The following is a 21,550-nucleotide window of genomic DNA, read 5'->3' as shown; positions in this document are numbered from 1 at the left end:
CCCACCTCCGCAGCCGACGACGCTAATCCGTACCTCTACAGTGGCGAGGTAAGCCGGTTCGAATCATGATGGGACTGAAATTTTAATCGCCAGTATTTGGCTGGCAAGTGTAGGAGAGGTGGTGACGTAGTGTAATGATCACAGTTTTTGAGTCAGTGTCCTGGTTTAAATCCCAAACCTCTCTGCAGTGTCTCATTAAGCTAGATCATGTGACACTGCGACATTTGCATATTTTTAGTGATGTTGTTCATTGGAGAGTTATGTTACTTAGGGAATTTATAATGATTACGCTGTGGTGTCCTGTGAAATGATACCAGTGAAAACTGCGGCCAGGAGAGGGCGAGGTGTCTCAGCCGATGAAGATGACCAGAGAAGCTCGAACAAAAACTACAATGCCAAAATTTTACAATCGGAAGTTTTCTGTCGGACGCAGTCACAAAATTTTTACGTCAGCAGATCTTCTGAAACCACAGCATATAAACGTATCTACAAGCCCGGAATTTAAACCTAGTTTCTCCTTCACTTTCAAAGTATACTTCGCAATAAATATGGAATAAAATACGGTCCTATCCCAGTGGTACAGCATGTGATACATATAATGTATATAATATTCGTTGCTACAACAAAAACGTCAGGAATAGGCACATATATAAGTGATATATGCGGTACGTAGCTTTTCTTCCCACTCTTAGCGTTACATGCACACATCCTCCATTTATGACTTCAAAGTATGACAACAACTTTTCACTATAATTATAATTTTGCATATTACTGTTGTTACTGCCAAGTGGAAGATATATGAACAATAGCGAACCCGGCGATGCTTCCAGTTGCTAAATATGTATGTGAATTGGATATACATACTAAATTCCCCCCCCCCTCTTTCACTCTGCCATCTTCTCCTCCATTCTCTCTTTGTTCATCCCCTCATCCCCTCCCCTTCCCCCTTCTGTCTCCTCCCTACATCCATATACCCACCCCCTTTCACCTGCACCCTGTGTCCTATGCCCCTCCCCCCGTCTCACTATTCACTACCGTCTTACCGCTCTCTCTGACCTCGAACCTTGTTTATTGTTGTTGCAAACGAAGTCTTGATTGGGAAATGAAATCGTTAAAACGAATGGGTAAGTCGTTTGGTATCAATGGTATACGGGGGCATCAGAGACACCTCTTCTACTGCTGGATCTGTGAGAACAGCAGCTTTAACTAGTGTTCAGCACAATTTGGCTATGTGAATTGACAGGTTTACATAGTTTCGGACTATTCAGATTCTGTTGCAGTATTCTAATCATAAGCCGATAAGCCATAAATACAACTGTTTCATATTAAAACCGACTGCAAGGAAGAAAACACAACAGCATACGGGCTGACCCCAAAGTCCGTTAACATCTGAAAATTCAATACTTCATGGAATAGGTAGAGAGGTAAAAGCTGACGTATTTGATATGATATGTGGCTTTGCTGGAACCAAAGAAAAGTGCATTAATGACCAACAATTGGTGCTATGGTACAAAAGCAATAATTAGCTTAACAACTGACTTTTAGAAAAGAATATGTTCAACATATCGGCCGCCATCAATCAACAGTGCCTCTAGCTGGGGGACAATGTGCGAACAGCACTGTACAGTATATCAGTAGATATGGTGAGAAATTGCAGTCAGCTAATGTCTTTCAGCATCTCTAATGAGGTCGGATGATCGCAGCAGACTTGCAATTTCAGATAACCCTACAATCAATAAGTACACGGTTTGATGTCTGGGGACCTGGAAGGCCAAACGTAACAGAATTGGCGGCCCAGTACGCGATCCTCCCCAAACGATGGGCGCAAGAGAGCTTCCACACGTGCACCAGTGAGGGGTAGAGAGCCATCCTGGATAAAAGTCGTACCTCCCAGCAGGCTAGGGATGACGCCATTCTGTAACATGTCGGCGTACCTTGTTCCCGTCAAGATTTCCATGCAGCGTCACCGGTGTGCAGCTGTCCGACGCCATTGTCGCTCGTTTTCGGTTTCAATAACACCCCACGTCATTTCAGGCATGTGTGTCAATTTTTACGTCTCTACTTACATTATTCTATAAGTTAGTCTGTTTTAAAATGTTAATGGACTTTTCAGTCACACTGCACATATGAGAAAAATATGTATGGAAGTAACAATTTCTCTAATGGTTTAAATGCGCTACTATCGTAGTTAAAACTGTCTGCAAGAAACAAACCAAAACCGCACATATTCACAGCAGAGCACAGTGCAGAATTTTCTTTCTCGAAGTGGGTTTCAAGAGCAAACCTGTAGATTGTTCTTTAAAACATGTATAGCTTATGCCCATACGAGTGTATATTAGAGTTCTTTTTCTTTTCTTTCACTGGTGCCACGTCCCACGCAGGTCGGCATTGTTAGGAACGGATGTGGCAAGGTTAGTGTTAAAGTGTGACCAGATGCCCTTCCTGCCGCCACCCCATAGCCCCCAGGATGGAATTAGTGTAGCCCTGCTGTCTGTTTCCAATGTAATTCATGGAATAGTGCGAACGTGTTCAGATGTCTGCGAGTCGTGTAACTGAGCCGGAACGTGGGGACCAGCCCGGTATTCACCTAGCGGGATGTGGAAAACCGCCTAAAAACCACATCCAGGCTGTCCAGCAAACCGACCGACGTTGGCAATCCGCCGGGCGGATTCGATCCGGGGCTGGTGCGCCTACCCGCGTCCAGCAAGCAGAGCATTAGCGTTCTCGGCTAACCTGGCGGGTCGCGAGTGTATATCAGAATATCGAGTGAAAACTTGAAACAAGTCGGTCAAGCACTTTCCGAGATTTTTGGTAACCACATTAAACAACAACTTATAGCACTACATATTATGATGTTGTATGTTAAGTAACTTATATTTCAAAAGGACAGAGTATGAATCATTAAACAACATATGTGATAATAAGAAAAACAAAAATGTCGCTCTGGATAACTTGAATTCTCATGTTAGGACAGAGCATTATAGAACTAGCAAAAACAGGATTTAAATGTTAAGCAACTAAAATTAATGGATTATGCGTGTGTAAGAAGGTGTGTCGTAGAAACGCCGACCATTGGTGGAGCTCCTCTACCGGCAGCAGGATATTCATGCTGTTGGTCAGTTGCTTGGAGGCGCCGAGGCTGCTCGGATAGGGAGGCACAGCACCATTTCTGTGCGGGTGAGGGAGCGTTCACAGTGGACGAAGACTCTCAGGGTGCAGGGAGTTTACAGGGGTGTTATCATGTGTCCATAAAAAGAGCCTGGACAACCCTAAATACTCCTAGGAAGAAGGAAGAGAGAAGATTAAGTTTCAAAATCCCGTCGACGACGAGGTCACTGGAGACGGAGCACAAGCTCGGATTGTTTCCAGGATGGGGAGAGATATATGCGGTGCCCTTTGAAAGGAACCATCGCGGCATTTTCGTGGAGCGCTTAGGGAAATCGCGAGAAACCTAAGCGATGATGGTCGGACGCGGATCTCAACCGTCGTCCTCCCCAATACTCCTAGAATCTACATAATTAATGGTTGTGACTGATTCAGGTTTGCGAACGCCGATGCTGTTGCCAAATATACGGTACTTTAGTTTATTTATGCGGATTATAATATAGCTGCTTTTGTGGCAGATCATCGACCACTTTCTGCAGCGAGCTTTACATTCATGAATGATTTTCTAATGTAGACACCTCTATGCTCAGATCTACGTTATGCAGAATGTAAAATTTACTTCAGATTCTGAGAAAAAAAATCTGTAATGGAAACGCTTCCAAACTAAATTCCGAGTCGTTTTATCTATGGCTTATTTCCGCAATACAACTTTATGCTCTTTTGGCTAAACATACAATCAATCTACAAGCAGAAACTAAAATATTTAATTTATATTAATCTACAATATTCTGAATAATGCAGATAGAGCAGCAGTTAAACACCCTAGTTTAATAAAATATAAGTAATTTTATTTTACACTGAATAAATTATCATACTTTTTTCATGTTCACAGCGATTGCCCTAAGGTCTCCATTGCAAAAACACAGCTTTCTTGTATGAAAGAGCGACTTCGGTTTCATCATTATGTGACTGTCACGTCATATGTGATTTTTTTAGTGGTTTTTAAATATTTACACCACATGGTCAGCAGAAAATGGCGGAAGGTTCTCACATGTAGGTGAACTTTTGACTCAATACCTACAAGCAAGTGAAGCAATTCATAGTCATAAAAGAACTATACACATTGAATAAAATTATTTTGAGTGTTACGCCGCGTCATTGTAAAAGACTAAGGCTTGCTGACCAGGGCCAGAAGAGGAGGGCAGCAAGTCGGTCGAAACGTTGGCAATTTACTTGGTTTAGTTTTTTACAATGACGCGGCCTAACACCCGAAATAATGATATTAAAAATGAGTGTTCGTGGAAGCCTGCGAACTGAATTACACATGATCATTATTAATATTGTTACACATGCTCACGACTGCTGAATGTGATGTGCGCGTCCGTATAAGCTGCGTAGATCACTGCGGCGTATATTTAAAATAATATGTCGGCCCGAGAGTCAAACTCAGACGCATCCCTTTTGCGGACAGTGCGCTACCTCGTACACTATCGTTACCTGCCTGAAGGGCAGATACAAAGATACTGCTACTCGCACACATTCCTTCAGTTGGCCACACGCCTTTGGCCAATCACATCGCGCGGTGTGCCGCAGTGACCAAGACTTTGGGCTCACATTCAAGAGAAACGAGCTTGAAATCACCGTCTGGCTTTCTGTGGTTGACCAATATCGCTCGAGGCATATGCTTCTTTCAAAAATATAATATACCATTTTGTTCTACGCCCATTTCCAATTCGATCTTGTGCTCCATTTCTAATCACTTTGTCGTTGATGGGACGTTAAACCCTAACCTTCCTTCCACGCTTGTTCGTGGTTGTCCCGCGATGGAGGGACAGTAGTACCTCTGGGAGAATGGATATTGCGGAAAATTTTGTCTTCTCTGCAGGCAAAACGCTGTGGTGTATGGGAAGGTGTCGTCGAACGACTGGAGAAATATAAAAGTTTCACAAAATTCATAACACAAAATTGTATTCCCGCTGTTAACAACTGCCCGAAGAGCATGTTTAGAATGTACAAGATGACTTAAACAAAATTTCTAAATTGCTCTAAATGTACAAAAATGTAACGTAAAGCAGATGAGTAGGAGTAAAAGTCCTGTAACGTTCGAATACAACATTAGTAGGGTGCAGCTTGACATAGTCATTAAATACTGTTTCGAAGCGATAAGGAATGGAATGAGCATGTCAGGTTGGTAGAAAGGAAGGTGAACACTCCGTTTCATTGCGAGAATTGTGGGGAAATGTATCCCATCCATAAAGGAGAGGGCGTATAGAAGGCCTGTGCGACCCATTGTTGAGTACTGTTCGATTGTTTGGGATACTCATCAGGTCGGACTGAAGAGAGACGTCTGAGCAACTGAGAAGCGCGCACTGCTAGATCTGTTATCGATAGGTTCAATCAGCACGCAAGTATTACGGAGATGCGTCAACTTAAATGTGAATCCTTGGATGGAAGACGACGCTCTTTCCGCAAGGCACTATTGCGCGAATTTAGAGAACCGGAAATGAGGCCGACTGTAGAACTATTTTACTGCCGCCAACGTACTTTTCGTGTAAGGACCATGAAGATAAGATGCGAGAGAGCTCGTACGGAGCCTTTTAGACAGTCGTTTTCCCCTCGCTCTATTTGCGAGTGGAACATGTGGCTTGCGGAGTTTGTATACAGGTGTAGATATTACTGAGGAAACAACTGAATGGAGAACAGATTGCAGCTTCCAATTGGTCCGTGGCGCGCGGTGGTGTAGCCGTGTAGAGACGTCCGCGCGTCGGTCTGACACATAATTTCAACTCGTGCCATACAATGACCAAAACGTATACTCCGAAGAAACTGTTGTACCGTCGTAAAGCCGTATAAATGATTCCATTGAGCTCAGAGGTTTCTCAGCCTGCAGCCGCGTCATGTCTGAAACGAGAACTGCAGCGTCAGAAGACTCCACACGTGGTCCTCCGAAACAGGCGGACAGCCGCTATACATTCGCTTTTCAGTAATGAAGAAATTTTCGTCGTTCACTAACCGAGACAGGACAAAGCTGTGGCATCCGCGGGTGCTGCTGGCGACTCTCGTGTGCTTACCTGTGGTGGGCTGTGGGGGCGGGCTGGCGTCGCTGTGTGTCCGGAGCTGTGGCGCGCTCGGCAGCTGTTCCGGTCGCGGCGCGCTGCTATAGTGTACTGTGCGGCGTGCCAGCTGGTCGCGGCAAACACGCCGCGTCTACCCCTCCCGCCACGCCGGTGGCGCCGCGACGCGGCCGGAGCACGCAACTCGGGCGTCCGCGCCCAAAACAAACACGCGTGGCGGATTAATGGCCGTAGACCCGGGTCTTAATTTAGGGCGCGGGCTGCCCAGCCCTGAACTTTCACAGCATTGCACAAGTCCTGCCGGGGCGGCATTTTATCTGTGACGACGAGTTTTAAAAGGTCTGCCTCACTGGCAGGCACTTCACAGGTCAGTACTGCACGGTTACTTTCACCGCCACTCGCTGTCAAAAGATTTGACGTGCAGAAAGCTGTTTGTTTCTAAGGACATGGCAGTCCGAGGAAAAGTCTCTGACAGGAAATCTACGTCAACAGTGATATATTAGAACAAGTTAACCCATTTAAACGCAGCGATAGCCGCACGCTTTGGCCTCACGTGATACGGAATCATCAGCGTGAGTGAGTTGCGTTATGCGCGAAAATAATGTGCCAGCCAACGGAAGCTTGACCCACAACAAGAGGCAACTACAGAAAGTACTAATTCCATCCTTCTCTTGGATTCCGAGTTTGAACCGGCATATACAGGGTGGTCCATTGATCGTGACCGGGTCAAGTATCTCACGAAATAAGCGTCACACGAAAAAACTACAAAGAATGTAAAAACAGAAACCCCCGTTTTATTACATATTCGTGTATTACATAAAGAAATATGAATGTTTTAGTTGCACTTTTTTCGCTTTGTGATAGATGACGGTGTAATAGTCACAAACATATGGCTCACAATTTTAGACGAACAGTTGGTAACATGCAGGTTTTTTAAATTAAAATACAGAACGTAGGTACGCTTGAACATTTTATTTCGATTGTTCCAGTGTGATACATGTACCTTTGTGTACTTATCATTGTGATTACCATGTAAATATCACATTAATGCAATAAATGCTCAAAATTATGTCCGACAACCTCAATGCATTTGGCAATACATGTAACGACATTCCTTTCAACAGCGAGTAGTTCGCCTTCCGTAATGTTCGCACATGCATTGACAATGCGCTGACGCATGTTGTCAGGTGTTGTCGGTGGATCACGATAGCAAATGTCCTTCAACTTTCCCCACAGAAAGAAATCTGGGGACGTCAGATCCGGTGAACGTGCGGACCATGGTATGGTGCTTCGACGACCAATCCACCAGTCATGAAATATGCTATTCAGTACCGCTTCAACCGCACGCGAGCTATGTGCCGGACATCCACCATGTTGGAAGTACATCGCCACTCTGTCGTGCAGTGAAACATCTTGTAGTAACATCGGTAGAACATTACGTAGGAAATCAACACACATTGCACCATTTAGATTGCCAGCGATAAAATGGGGGCCAATTATCCTTCCTCCCATAATTCCGCACCATACATTAACTCGTCAAGGTCGCTGATGTTCCACATGTCGCAGCCATCGTGGATTTTCCGTCGCCCAATAGCGCATATGATGCCGGTTTACGTTGCCACTGTTGATGAATGACGTTTCGTCGCTAAACAGAATGCGTGCAAAAAAATCTGTCATCGTCCCGTAATTTCTCTTGTGCCCAGTGGCAGAACTGTACACGACGTTCAAAGTCGTCGCCTTGCAACTACTGGTGCATAGAAATATCGTACCGGTGCAATCGATGTTGATGTAGCATTCTTAACACCGAACACCGACGTTTTTGAGATTCCAGATTCTCGCGCAATTTGTCTGTTACTGATGTGCGGTTTAGCCGCTACAGCAGCTAAAACACCTACTTGGGCATTATCATTTGTTGCAGGTCGTGGTTGACGTTTCACATGTGGCTGAACATTTCCTGTTTCTTTATATAACGTAGCTATCCGGCGAACGGTCCGGACACTTGGATGATGTCGTCCAGGATACACCAAGAAGGAGTTGTGGGACATAAACGAAAGTTGGCAGTGTTGTTTCTACATGTGAAAGCTAATGTCTTTCCAAATTTCGCGCCAATCGCATTAGAGTGAGGCTAGTAGCGCCACTATGAGGTAACAAATCACGTTTGCTTTAACTACATGCTGTAACAGGCGTGAGCACTATCTTGGAAATCGGACGTGGTGAGTAGATGTTAGTCCAGATGCCTTCAAGGCGAAAAAGTTGCCACTATCAACATTTCATTGAGTTTGAACGAGGTCGTGTAGTAAGGCTACAAGAAGCCGGATGTTCCTTTTGCGATGTTGCAGAAAGGCCTGACGGAATGTAGCCACTGTACATGATTGCTAGCGGCAGTGGTCACGAGAAAATACGATCGCAAGAAGACCAGCCTCCGAACGGCCACGTGGCAGTGCATAGAGAAGACCGTCGTGTTGGGGGTATGGCTCTGGCTCAACGTAATGCATCTGCAGCAGAAATTTGAGCAGCAGTTTGCGCCACAGTGCCACAAAGAACTGTTATAAATCTATTACTTCAAGGAAAGCTTCGAGCCAGACGGCCAAGCAGCGTGCATTCAACTGCCACCAAACGACATCATTTCCGTCTTCAGTGGCGTCAAACGATAGCTCATTGAAGGGTAGCGTGCAGGTCTGTTGCGTTTTTTGGTGACAGCTGGTTCTGCCTCGTCGACAGTGTCTGTGACTAGGGCCTCCCGTCTGGTAGACCGTTCGCCGGGTTCAAGTCTTTCGATATGACGCCACTTCGGCGACTTGTGCGTCGATGGGGATGAAATGATGATGATAAGGACAATAGAACACCCAGTCCCTGAGCGGAGAAAATCTCCGACCCAGCCGGGAATCAAACCCAGGCCCTTAGGATTGGCATTCTGTCGCGCTGACCACCCAGCTACCGGGGCGGATCTCGTCGACAGTGATAACCGTGTTTTGGTTAGGAGGGCAGTAGAGAGCCTGCAACCAACCTGTCTGCGTGCTAGATACACTTCACCTACACCAGGAATTACGGTCTGGGGTGCGACACCGTATGACAGCAGGGCCACTCTCGTGGCTATCCCACGCACCACGACTTCAAATTTGTACGTCACTCTGGTGATTCGACCTTCCGTGCTTCCGTCATGAACAGCATCAGAGGGATGTTTTCCAACAGGTTAACGCTCGCCCACACACCGCTGTTGTAATCCAACATGCTATACAGTCTGTCGACATGTCGCCTCGGCCAGCTCGATGGCCAATCGAGCACATATGGAACCTCACCGGATGCCAACTACAGCGCCATCTATAACCAGCATTAACCGTCCCTGTATTGACTGGCCACGTGCTACAGGCATGGAACTCCATCCCACAAACTGACATCTGGAACCCGTACAACACAATGCATGCACGTTAGCATGCTTGCGTTCAACATTCTGGTGGTTACACCTGTTATAAATGTATCAGCATTTCACATTTGTAATGGCATATCTCGCTCTTACACTAACCAGTGATCTTGTCCTGTTAACCACTTAAATATGGCCGCCCGCTGTAGCCGAGCGGTTCGAGGCGCTTCAGTCTGGAACCGCGCTACCACTACGGTCGCAGGTTCAAATCTTGCTTCGGCCAAGGATGTGTGTGATGTCCTTAGGTTAGTTAGGTTTAACTATTTCTAAGTCTAGGGGACTGATGACCTCAGATGTTAAGATCCATAGTGCTTACAGCCACTTGAAAAGAGCTAATATGGGAATTTTACGCCCGTTCATTTCGTAAACAATGTTATTTACGAGCAAGATATGGCCGACATGTGCCGTTGGAGCGCGTTGTAGTCGAATACACCACGTTGGGGCCCACGCACCGTATGCACAAGTCGCATCGTTTCTGAGCTTTCAGCAGTATATTGAACTCGGCATGTTCAACGTGCACGTACGACAGCACGGTCCGTGTGCCGACGGCTTAAGCGTGCGACGATGGCTGGGTGTAGATGTATTAACTTGTTCTAATACAGTAATGGAAAAAAATCGCAATACCAATACACAATGTCGAATAATGAAACTTCAAGAATGTATGTGTCTAGGTAACATATTTAAGTTCAAATGGCTCTGAGCACTATGGGACTCAATATCTGAGGTCATCAGTCTCCTAGAACTTAGAACTACTTAAACCTAATTAACCTAAGGACATCACACTCATCCATGCCCGGGGCAGGATTCGAACCTTTCATGGGGGCTTAATTAAATATAATGCTAATAATTTTAATTTTAATCGGTGTTTGTCCGATTACGCAGTCTCGTAACCGGTTGGCCCTGAATAATATTAGTACGCAATCTGACTGTAGAGAATAACAACAAAGATTGAAAGGAAATTTCCGTTAACACAGTTAATTAATTAAGTCCCCAGCAACTATAAAAGTTATGAAACAACAGAGCACAAATGTAACTGTTCTGTGTGTGGAGGTGTGATTCAACGTACACATCTGGCACGGTTCTTCCATGATAAGACAAGATATTTTAAACACCCTTTTACACTAAAGTAATTAAAAAAACCAGAAATACTATAGTTGCATACAGAAACCATAATTACAGTCTAATACAAAAACACGATCCAGATGGTTTGTTGACTGAACCTGTGACCAAGAGGCATTGTTACATAGGACATTAAAAATAAAAAATTTTCTTTACCTTCATATATATTGACGAAAAAAGTACACTCTGATCATTACAACATCGCCAATCGAATAACATACGGTGTCTTGCCCAACAGAACAACTAGTACTCTATCGACGTCTCAACAAGCACAGATCACGCCTACCTCAGAACTACTACTACTCTCTCCAACTTCTCAGCGTCAACTGCCTGTGGAGGCGGCTGAATAATACTCTTTGACGCAATCTCTGGCGCTGTGACTCAGTGTAGCCACATTTCATATGCCCCTCCTCCACGGGCTAGAATTTGATGGTATTTTTGCCACCATTGGTGGTGAAAATACCACCAAATTCGTCCAAAAAAAATACAGACAAAAATAAAAGCTAATATTAAATAAGTAAATGCCACATAACTAAATAAATTTTGGCTTTGCACTGGCCCTTCAATAACCTAATATATAAAATACAGTAAGGAATACAAATGCTTGCATACATAATAGTTTACACAAGTATCATGTGGTTAAACAGTTCAATCAATAGCGTCAGCAATGACGAATAGGTGCAGGTAAGAGTCTCATAACATTTCATACACAGTAAACACACAAAAAATCTGTTTAATCAAATATTCACATAAAATCCTTTCTATAGTTCAATAAACAAGTAGGACTCCTCAGAGTAGTTGAGAGTTCCAACAGTAGCACCCAGCAATGGTCAACAGGTGCAAATAACAGCCTCATAACATTTCATCAGCAGTATTTAAACAGCTCCAACAGTGGCACCCAAAAATGGCGAGCAGGTGCAGACAGCAATAAGTGACATCATCTCAGTAGAAGCAGTTCTATCAGTGGCACCCAGCAATGTTGAACAGGTGCAGACACCAACAAGTGACATCATTTCAGTAGAAGCAGTTCCATCAGTGGCACCCAGCAATGTTGAGCAGGTGCAGACACCAACAAGTTCAAAATGGTTCAGATGGCTCTGAGCACTATGGGACTTAACATCTGTGGTCATCAGTCCCCTAGAACTTAGAACTACTTAAACCTAACTAACCTAAGAACGTCACACACATCCATGCCCGAGGCAGGATTCGAACCTGCCACCGTAGCGGTCGCGCACTTTCGGACTGAGCGCCTAGAACCGCGAGACCACCGCGGCCGGCACACCAACAAGTGACATCATTTCAGTAGAAGCAGTTCCATCAGTGGCACCCAGCAATGTTGAGCAGGTGCAGACACCAATAAATGACATCATTTCAGTAGAAGCAGTTTCATCAGTGGCACCCAGCAATGTTGAACAAAGTCAGGTAACAGTCGATAATATTCACTATCACTAATCAGATAGTTCATCAGAGTTCATTAGCACAAATTAAACATTTCCAAGTGGCACCCATCAATGTTGAACAAGTGCAGGTAACAGTCCATAATACTCACTATCACTAATTAGACAGTTCCTGAGAGTTCATTAGCACAAATTAAACATTTCCAAGTGGCACCCACCAATGTTAATACGTGTAAGCACGAACAACAGTTTGAATGCACACACAATTGCTTTTACAAAATCATTATCAATGCTCTTACACTAAACATACAAATTATAGCAAATACACAAATGATATCAGATAATTGTCATTAACTATTACAAAAAACAAATAACAGTAAACCTATAATATTTATGGGTGTCAGTGCAAGCCACAACAAACAAGTAAAATAATATTTAGGAGATAGGTCGGTACCAATTATTTGGGATTAGGAAAGGAAAATACACAAAGCACACTCACTCATCTTTCATCCACATTTAAGTACTACTGTGTAATTGAAGGGTGTTAACTGTGGGAATGCAATTCTGTCAAAATTTGATGCTCAATATGTGTATCAAGTAGTAGTGGTACAGTGAATAACAGTCAATAATAGTTAGTCAACGTCATAGCCATCATGTCAAGACCAATGTTTGCCAAGCCAACTTTTTCTGAACAACTGTCAGTGTGTCATGATATGCAAATACTTTCTTTCTCCAAAAAAAATATATACTGCTTATTGTTTAACAAAGTGTGTGTGTGTGTGTGTGTGTGTGTGTGTGTGTGTGTGTGTGTGTGTGTGTAGACAATCTTCTAGTGTTCTAGACTGCCATCTTCATCCTCCTTGTTCCATATAAACCAACAAAAAAAAAGCTCCTCACTTACTTTACCTCTTATTCACCAAAACTCCAATAATCATCAGCATCACATAATCTTAATACTTCAATAATACCTCTTCAATACGTCGATACATATAAACCTTATCACCAATATCATTTACCTTACCTCTTATCCACCAAAACTCCAATAATCAACAACATCACATAATCTTAATACTTCAATAATACTTCTTCAATACGTCGATACATATAAAACTTACCACCAATATCATTTACCTGACCTCTTTTCCACCAGAACTCCAATAATCATCAACTTCACACAATCTCAATACCTCAAAAATACCTCTTAAATACGTCGACACATATAAACCTTATCGCCCATATCATTTCACTTCCATCACAGCTCTTTCCTCTAGTCAGTCTCCTCGAACAAGTACAGAAAAATCCTAGTGCAAACTTCAATTCATCATCCCATACAATCCGAAGACATAATGTCCACAGACAACCTCTGTGTTATCCATCTGACCCAAATCTTCTGCTCATTATGAATTATAAAATACATTTTGGTTACCTTGTCCATCATTAAATAAAAGAAATGCATACATGACCTCTAACAGCCTTTAGTTTGAATAACTTTCAGTAAGTAAGTACGACTACGGAGTGTGAATGATCGTAATATTTCACAGTGTGTACACCACTTCAAGAATCATGGCACAACAGAAGCAAACATATGGAGTATTTCTTGTGTCAAGTGTCATTTGCTATTTCAATTGCTCACGAAGAATGCACTGTAATAACTGTCAATGGTTTAAACATGGTGTTGGTATGTCATGTCGTTAGCTTCCTTCCTATTAGCGTAAATTTATACAGCTTCCATAAAACCTCCAGCTCACGTGACTTCAATGAAGTTTCTTGTACCAATGTCGTTCGTAGAATTATAGCAGTTCATTTTCTTATCTTAAAATATAAAGCACTGAGCGTAAGCAAAACAAACAATAGCGAGTAAATATACCAGTAGAGAACAGAACGTCAACAAGTGGATGCAGCACAATCCCTATGACGAGGCTCTGCCAAGCGAACAATTTCTAATTAATACCATAGTGTGGCCTAAACTCCATGTTCGTACACCGCATATCAGCATTTCTATATACCAAATTAAAGAGTAGTTATGACAACAAACAGAAATGTGTAAATATGCAATCCATACGCAAAGCAGCAAATATATATCTTACATAATAAACAGGTCATTAGCATCATTTCAGCATAAGCAAATAAATGTTCATATGTAATCTTAATAAGTAAACATGAAGGCGCAAGCAGATAAATCACAAAGTATAACCTACATACATAACCATATCAACACAAGTAATCAGGTGACAAGTATAATTTAAATAAATAAGCACAGCAGGCACATAATAAAAAAAATGTGACATCAGTGAAAAAGCAGTGCAGCCAAGTGATGCATAACATACATAATTAACAACCCTGTTCACTAATCAATCATTGTCAAAATCAGTTAACACAAAGTATAAATCACGTAATCGCGAGCAGCAATTACGTACCTAAGTGGAAGTATGTTACCTGAAAAATAAACTCAATTAACAGTTACCTTTTTAGTTTATTACTTTTTTCTTCGAAATTACATTCTTCCTGAAATTTTTTCGATAGCAAGTCCTCTTAACGTCGGACACACACAGATTTTACCTGAAGTTCTTAAATATTTTATACAACTGTATCCTGAAAAATTCTGAACGTTAATAACATAATTCATCAAGTCACTATAGCTTTACACTGAATTTAATCAGAGAAATTAGATTGTGTATTTGTATACGGCTGTCAGTGCATTCGCACTGAGCGCTCGATCAGCTGTAGGTACGCGTGACGTAGGAAGTAATTGTTTGCGGTCAACGACTGCCTTGTGCGGCTCGCAGACTTGACTGTTGCTTTGAGTATGTGCCGCCACCGGAACACGGCGCGGCATCCTTGTACTCTCCGTGTGTTTACGTATAACTGTTAGTTTCTCAAAAGTATGTCATTCCACAAAATTTTAACGTTCGATATATGATGTATTCCCTTAGAGCGCCGAGATTTAAGAGTTTCTACTTCAACAGTGTTATCATGAATAATTTTGCGAACCCTATATGGACCGTTATAAAGCAGAAAAAAATTGCGACACAAGCCTTTTCCTTTGTGAGACAAACGATGAGACTTAATTAACACCTTTTGAGCAACTGACAAGGTTTTTAAGCGACCAGAACGTTTAGCTGATTTCTCTCTTCTAGCAGCCGCAGATGCAATATTTTATAGAGCCAGGTTGGCAACTTCAGAATGCCGCAGTTTCCGTGAAGGCGGAAAAGGAACGATTTCAGAAATGCGATTTGTCGGTGCTTAATTTTTTAATATCAATATAGGCGATAAAGAAGTTGAATCATTAGGGAGTTCATTCAGAATGTTTTGAAAAATATGAAGATACTGATTCCAAGTTCTGTGATTCTGATGACAATAAAGTCGACACAATTTATTGATTTCCTCCATCCATCTCTCTGAAGCGTTAGATTGAGGGTGAAAAAGTGAAATGAAAATTGGTTTAATCTTACGACGCCGTAGAGTACGAAGCCAAATTTTGGAGCGAAACTGTGATCCTTTATCTGATATAACCTTATCAACATGACCCACTTCTTGAAGAAAATGTTTGATGAAAGCATTAAAGACTGAATGAGCTGTTGCTTTGCGTAAAGGTGTAAAACACACATATTTTATTGTCAATTCCACTGCTACCAAAATGTACGCAAAACCATTAGTAGAACGAACCACTGGACCGAAAAAATCGACTGCAGCCATGTCATTTAATTTCGCTGGAATGATAGGAAACAACGGTGTTCTGTGAGAAATAGTTGGCGGCTTAGCCTTTTGACATAATTTGCATTTGACAAGAACAGATCGAATACGTTTTTCCATATTACTGAAGTAGCAATTTTCTGGGACCAAAGTGTGCGTAACTGAAATGTGTATACCAAATCAATTTATTAACCCATTCATCAGGAATATCATTGCGAACTAAATAATACTGTCTAATCGCTACGCTTTCCTTTCTCCTCCACTTCTCCTTAATGTCCTTCCAGATTGGATCCTTATTTTGCTCCTTAGCGATGTCCTGGAGCGAAGACGAAATAAAATTTTCAAACGCAACACCTTGAATATACATCAAACAATAATTGCTTTCTTTGCAGTCCTCCTCAGCACTTTGTTTCAAACCCATAGGGGCACGTGATAAAGCATCAGCAATAATATTTGAAGAACCCTGTATGTAAACAATACTAAAATCAAATTCCTGTAGATACAGCGCCCATCGTGACAATCTTCCATGTGTTAATTTTGCTGACATAAGAAATTCCAGAGCTCGATGATCGGTGTAAACTTTAGTGTGTCTGCCATACAAAAATATGCGAAATTTTGTGAAAGCCCAAACAACAGCTAAGGCTTCAAGTTCCGTAATCGAATAATTCTTTTCTGATTTAGAGAGAACACGACTTCCAAATGCAATAGTTTTCTGTACTATAACGCCGTTTTCTTCTATCTTTTGTAATAAGTGTGCACCTAGGCCTTTGTATGATGAGTCCGTCGCCAAACAAAAATCTTTAGATAAATCCGGATGTGAAAGAAGTGGAGCAGCAACTAAAGCATCACGAAGTTGTTCAAATTCTGATTGAGCTTCCTCATCCCAACACCAATTAGAATTCTTTCCAGATAGTTCACACAAACGAGGTGTGGCCAAATTGTCCAATCTAACAAAGCGTCTAAGAAAATTACAGACACCAAGGAAACTACGAACATCACGTTTTGTAGTAGGAACAGCATATTTACGAATAGCGTCTAATTTCTCTGGATCAGGAAGAATACCTTCTGTAGAAATAATATGACCAAGAAATTTCACCTGAGAACGATCAAATTCAGATTTTTTCAAGTTCACTGTAATGCCAACTCTTGCAAAAATACGTAATAATGAATCCAAAATTTTGTTATGCCCACTCCAAGAACGTTTAGCAATAAGAATATCGTCGGAAATAGCACCGCTACAGCTCGGGGCCCTGTGCACGCTACGGCACATATTCACTTAGTGTAGCGAATCCCCTGAGGACTTTAATACCTGCACATAAATTCCAGTTTGTGACTTAGTGGCCAATTTGGTGGAAGTGCGTACATAAATTGATCTACCCATGAACATGGATGTATGTCATTCTTAGAATTGCGAAAGATCTTAAATTTTAAAGTTTTCGCCTCGTGGCGACAAAGACCTACCGCGTCTGTCCCAGGCCGAATGTCGATTATTGTCAAGTTCGCGCGCCTGGCGCTCTCTTGTTGCTTCTCGTAAATGAAATAAATTATTTTCTGCTATCTGTGATTCTAAATTTCTTCTGCTATATTTTCCTACGATTTCGCTTTCTATTTTTTTTGACTTGCTTTCGTAACGCCTCAATTTCCCTTTTAACGCGTTCCTTAAATTTTCCCTGTTTTTCAACATGTTTATTTATGTTCTGGTGCTCTTCGGTTTCTGCAAATGGCAATGGAGCTGTATCATCTGAATCTCTGTCACCATTTAAACTAAAATTTGTCAATTTATCTGACATCTCCTCAACTCTTTCCGATAAGTCACCTATTTGTTCTTTCTGTTTATGTACGTCTTCCGTGAGTGTCGCCACTCGGGTTTCAGTATTGACACATTTAGTAGTTAACTGTTCACATTGTTGTGTTAGGTTATTTATTCTTTCATTTGGTACAGATACCTTGATTCTTTCAAATATTACTTCCTTATCGTAAATTTAACTCTGAAAATTTTTGTACTATCACGCGATCTCTTTCTTCCTGTTCTCTATCCTGTTCCTTTTGTCTAATTTCTATTGAAATTAAACTATTATTGTGAGCATTCAAAATCGGTTGTACTTCTCTAATTTCTTTCTTTGATTCATCTTTCATGTTTTTAAAACATGTCCCTATTCGTGAGTCTAACAGTGTTTCCATTGTTTCCAACTCAGTTTTAATTGATCCTATTTGTGAGACTAACCGTGTTGCCATTGTTCTCATCTGTGATCCCAAATTTAATATAGCACCCATCAACTGCTCCAAATTAATTGGTTCAAAATTCTTTTCGCCCCTAACATTTCCCGTAAAACTAACTTCCTTCGTCATAGCAGTAAAGCTATCTGTGTCCGATACTATTCCAGAATCTTCTGTCATTAATCTCGTATTCTGAAAATTTTTTGATTATGAAAAATTTTGAACTGGTTCCGTACTATTTTCCCGACTTATTAAATTGTTTTCTACTTCATTATTCATTATACTGTTCTCATGTGTTGGCGAGTTCGCCATGTTAACAATTTCGTCATTCTCACTATCCATCATTTTTGCCTTTTTCATCGATCGCGTAATCATTTACAAAACATTCAAAACTCGTCACTATACGAAAATTACACACAATATAACCCTTTATCACCAACAATACCATTCACACGAAATGCTTCCTGACAAACACGCCTAACGAACAATTGAAATCCTCATAATTGCACGAAATTGTCAAACCTGTATACAAGACATCAAAAATTAAATTCTGCAGCAATACCATTAGAAGAAACACAAGATAACTACAAATGTTCATTACCAAATCCACACATGCAATATAGACTGCAGTTACTAAACTACAAATTACCACAACAATACTACTGTTTACTATTTTTACTATCAAAGGAATTCAAAGGGACGATCCGAAGCAGCGGTCGCCACGTGCATGGGGGATTAATTAAATATATTGCTAATAATTTTAATTTTAATCGCTGTTTGTCCGATTACAGTCTCATAACCGGTTGGCCCTGAATAATACACTCCTGGAAATGGAGTGTCAGACCCACCATACTCGCTCCGGACACTGCGAGAGGGCTGTACAAGCAATGATCACACGCACGGCACAGCGGACACACCAGGAACCGCGGTGTTGGCCGTCGAATGGCGCTAGCTGCGCAGCATTTGTGCACCGCCGCCGTCAGTGTCAGTTTGCCGCGGCATACGGAGCTCCATCGCAGTCTTTAACACTGGTAGCATGCCGCGACAGCGTGGACGTGAACCGTATGTGCAGTTGACGGACTTTGAGCGAGGGCGTATAGTGGGCATGCGGGAGGCCGGGTGGACGTACCGCCGAATTGCTCAACACGTGGGGCGTGAGGTATCCACAGTACATCGATGTTGTCGCCAATGGTCGGCGGAAGGTGCACGTGCCCGTCGACCTGGGACCGGACCGCAGCGACGCATGGATGCACGCCAAGACCGTAGGATCCTACGCAGTGCCGTAGGGGACCGCACCGCCACTTCCCAGCAAATTAGGGACACTGTTGCTCCTGGGGTGTCGCAACAGGCGTGAATGGAGGGACGAATGGAGACGTGTCGTCTTCAGCGATGAGAGTCGCTTCTGCCTTGGTGCCAATTATGGTCGTATGCGTGTTTGGCGCCGTGCAGGTGAGCGCCACAATCAGGACTGCATACGACCGAGGCACACAGGGCCAACACCCGGCATCATGGTGTGGGGAGCGATCTCCTACACTGGCCGTACACCTCTGGCGATCGTCGAGGGGACACTGAATAGTGCACGGTACATCCAAACCGTCATCGAACCCATCGTTCTATCATTCCTAGACCGGCAAGGGTACTTGCTGTTCCAACAGGACAATGCACGTCCGCATGTATCCCGTGCCACCTAACGTGCTCTAGAAGGTGTAAGTCAACTTCTCTGGCCAGCAACATCTCCGGATCTGTCCCCCATTGAGCATGTTTGGGACTGGATGAAGCGCCGTCTCACGCGGTCTGCACGTCCAGCACGAACGCTGGTCCAACTGAGGCGCCAGGTGGAAATGGAATGGCAAGCCGTTCCACAGGACTACATCCAGCATCTCTACGATCGTCTCCATGGGAGAATAGCAGCCTGCATTGCTGCGAAAGGTGGATATACACTGTACTAGTGCCGACATTGTGCATGCTCTGTTGCCTGTGTCTATGTGCCTGTGGTTCTGTCAGTGTGATCATGTGATGTATCTGACCCCAGGAATGTGTCAATAAAGTTTCCCCTTCCTGGGACAATGAATTCACGGTGTTCTTATTTCAATTTCCAGGAGTGTATTAGTACCCAATCTGACTGCAGAGAATAACAACAGAGAATGAAAGGAAATTTCCGTTAACGCAGTTAATTAATTAAGTCTCCAGCAACTTTAAAAGCTAGGAAACAAGAAAGCACAAATGTAACTGTTCTGTGTGTGGAAGTGTGATTCAACGTACACATCTGGCACTGTTATTCCATGATAAGACATTATATTTTAAACACCCTTTTACACTAAAGTAATTAAAAAAACCAGAAATACTATAGTTGCATACAGAAACCAGAATTACAGTCTAATACAAAAACACGATCCAGATGGTTTGTTGACTGAACCTGTGACCAAGAGGCATTGTTACATAGGACATTAAAAATAAAAAATTTTCTTTACCTTCATATACATGACGAAAAACATACACTCTGATCATTACAACATCCCCAATCGAATAACATATGGTGTCTTGCCCAACAGAACAACTAGTACTCTATCGACGTCTCAACAAGCACACATCACGCCTACCTCAGAACTGCAACTGCACTCACCAACTTCTCAGCGACAACTGCCTGTGGAGGCGGCTGAATAATGCTCTTTGGCGCAATCTCTGGCGCTGTGACTCAGTGTAGCCACCTTTCAACCTGCGACAGTAGCTGTCGCACGGTTCTAGACTGAAGCGCCTAGAACCGCTCGGCAGAGCGCATTACTGTTGATCGTATTTAGTGATGGTATCAGGTTTGGTATATTATACAGGGAGAAGAAAAATTCGCGCACTCGGACTTCGCAGTTCGATGAGGCACATACTAGCAATAGAAAAATATCTCTCATAAAATTTCGTCCTGCGCTTATTTCGGGTAGTAAATGAACGTTAAAGATTGGCAATCTGGCAGCACTATACTCACGTGTAGAGTAACTATCTCAGTAAGGATTTTAACAATGGTGCAGTGCAGTTGGCGCAGTCTATAGCGTTTTGGGTTGGCAAGCAGGAAGCCAAAGGTTCGATTCTGGGTTGAGGCTCATTTGTTTTTATATGCTAAAAGTAATCACGTGGTACGTTATCTAGCGTCTTAGTCGTTATACAGCGATTACAGTGGGTCTCCTACAAAGCATTTGCAGTTACATACTGTGAAAACAGAAATGAAAATACAATCGTCAGCTTTTAAAGAAACCTTTTGCACGTCGTGGACGCGAATTGTTTCTCACCTCTGCATCTACTGGATTCCAAACATTTCTTGCATGTGCACTCCCTCAATGGGCACATCGATTGCTACCAACTATTATCCTTGGCACGTTCAGGTCCATTACATTTCGTTAGGGCCTTACGTCACCAGCAGGGCTAGCAACGTGCTTTGCAATTAATTTCAATGGGACCATTGGGGGAGGATACCCAGAATACAGGTTTGGAATCTAGTATATTCAGTGACGAGAAAAAATTCTCGTCCACGACGT

General features: G+C 42.6%; 1 protein-coding gene across 1 annotated transcript in view; it reads right to left on the bottom strand.

Moving 5' to 3' along the window:
• The window catches only part of LOC126334968 (sialin), a 375,208-nt gene extending 368,896 nt beyond the window's left edge, over positions 1 to 6,312 (bottom strand). The window contains exon 1 of the mRNA XM_049997753.1: positions 6,177 to 6,312. The gene's annotated coding sequence lies outside the window, so the exon portion shown is untranslated. The remainder of the gene's footprint in view (positions 1 to 6,176) is intronic.
• Positions 6,313 to 21,550: the final 15,238 nt, after the last annotated feature.

The sequence above is a fragment of the Schistocerca gregaria genome, chromosome 2 (genome assembly GCF_023897955.1).
Source record: "Schistocerca gregaria isolate iqSchGreg1 chromosome 2, iqSchGreg1.2, whole genome shotgun sequence".
NCBI lineage: Eukaryota > Metazoa > Arthropoda > Insecta > Orthoptera > Acrididae > Schistocerca > Schistocerca gregaria.
The sequence above is the reverse complement of the archived record's forward strand: the minus strand, read 5'-3'. Positions and strand labels throughout refer to the sequence as shown.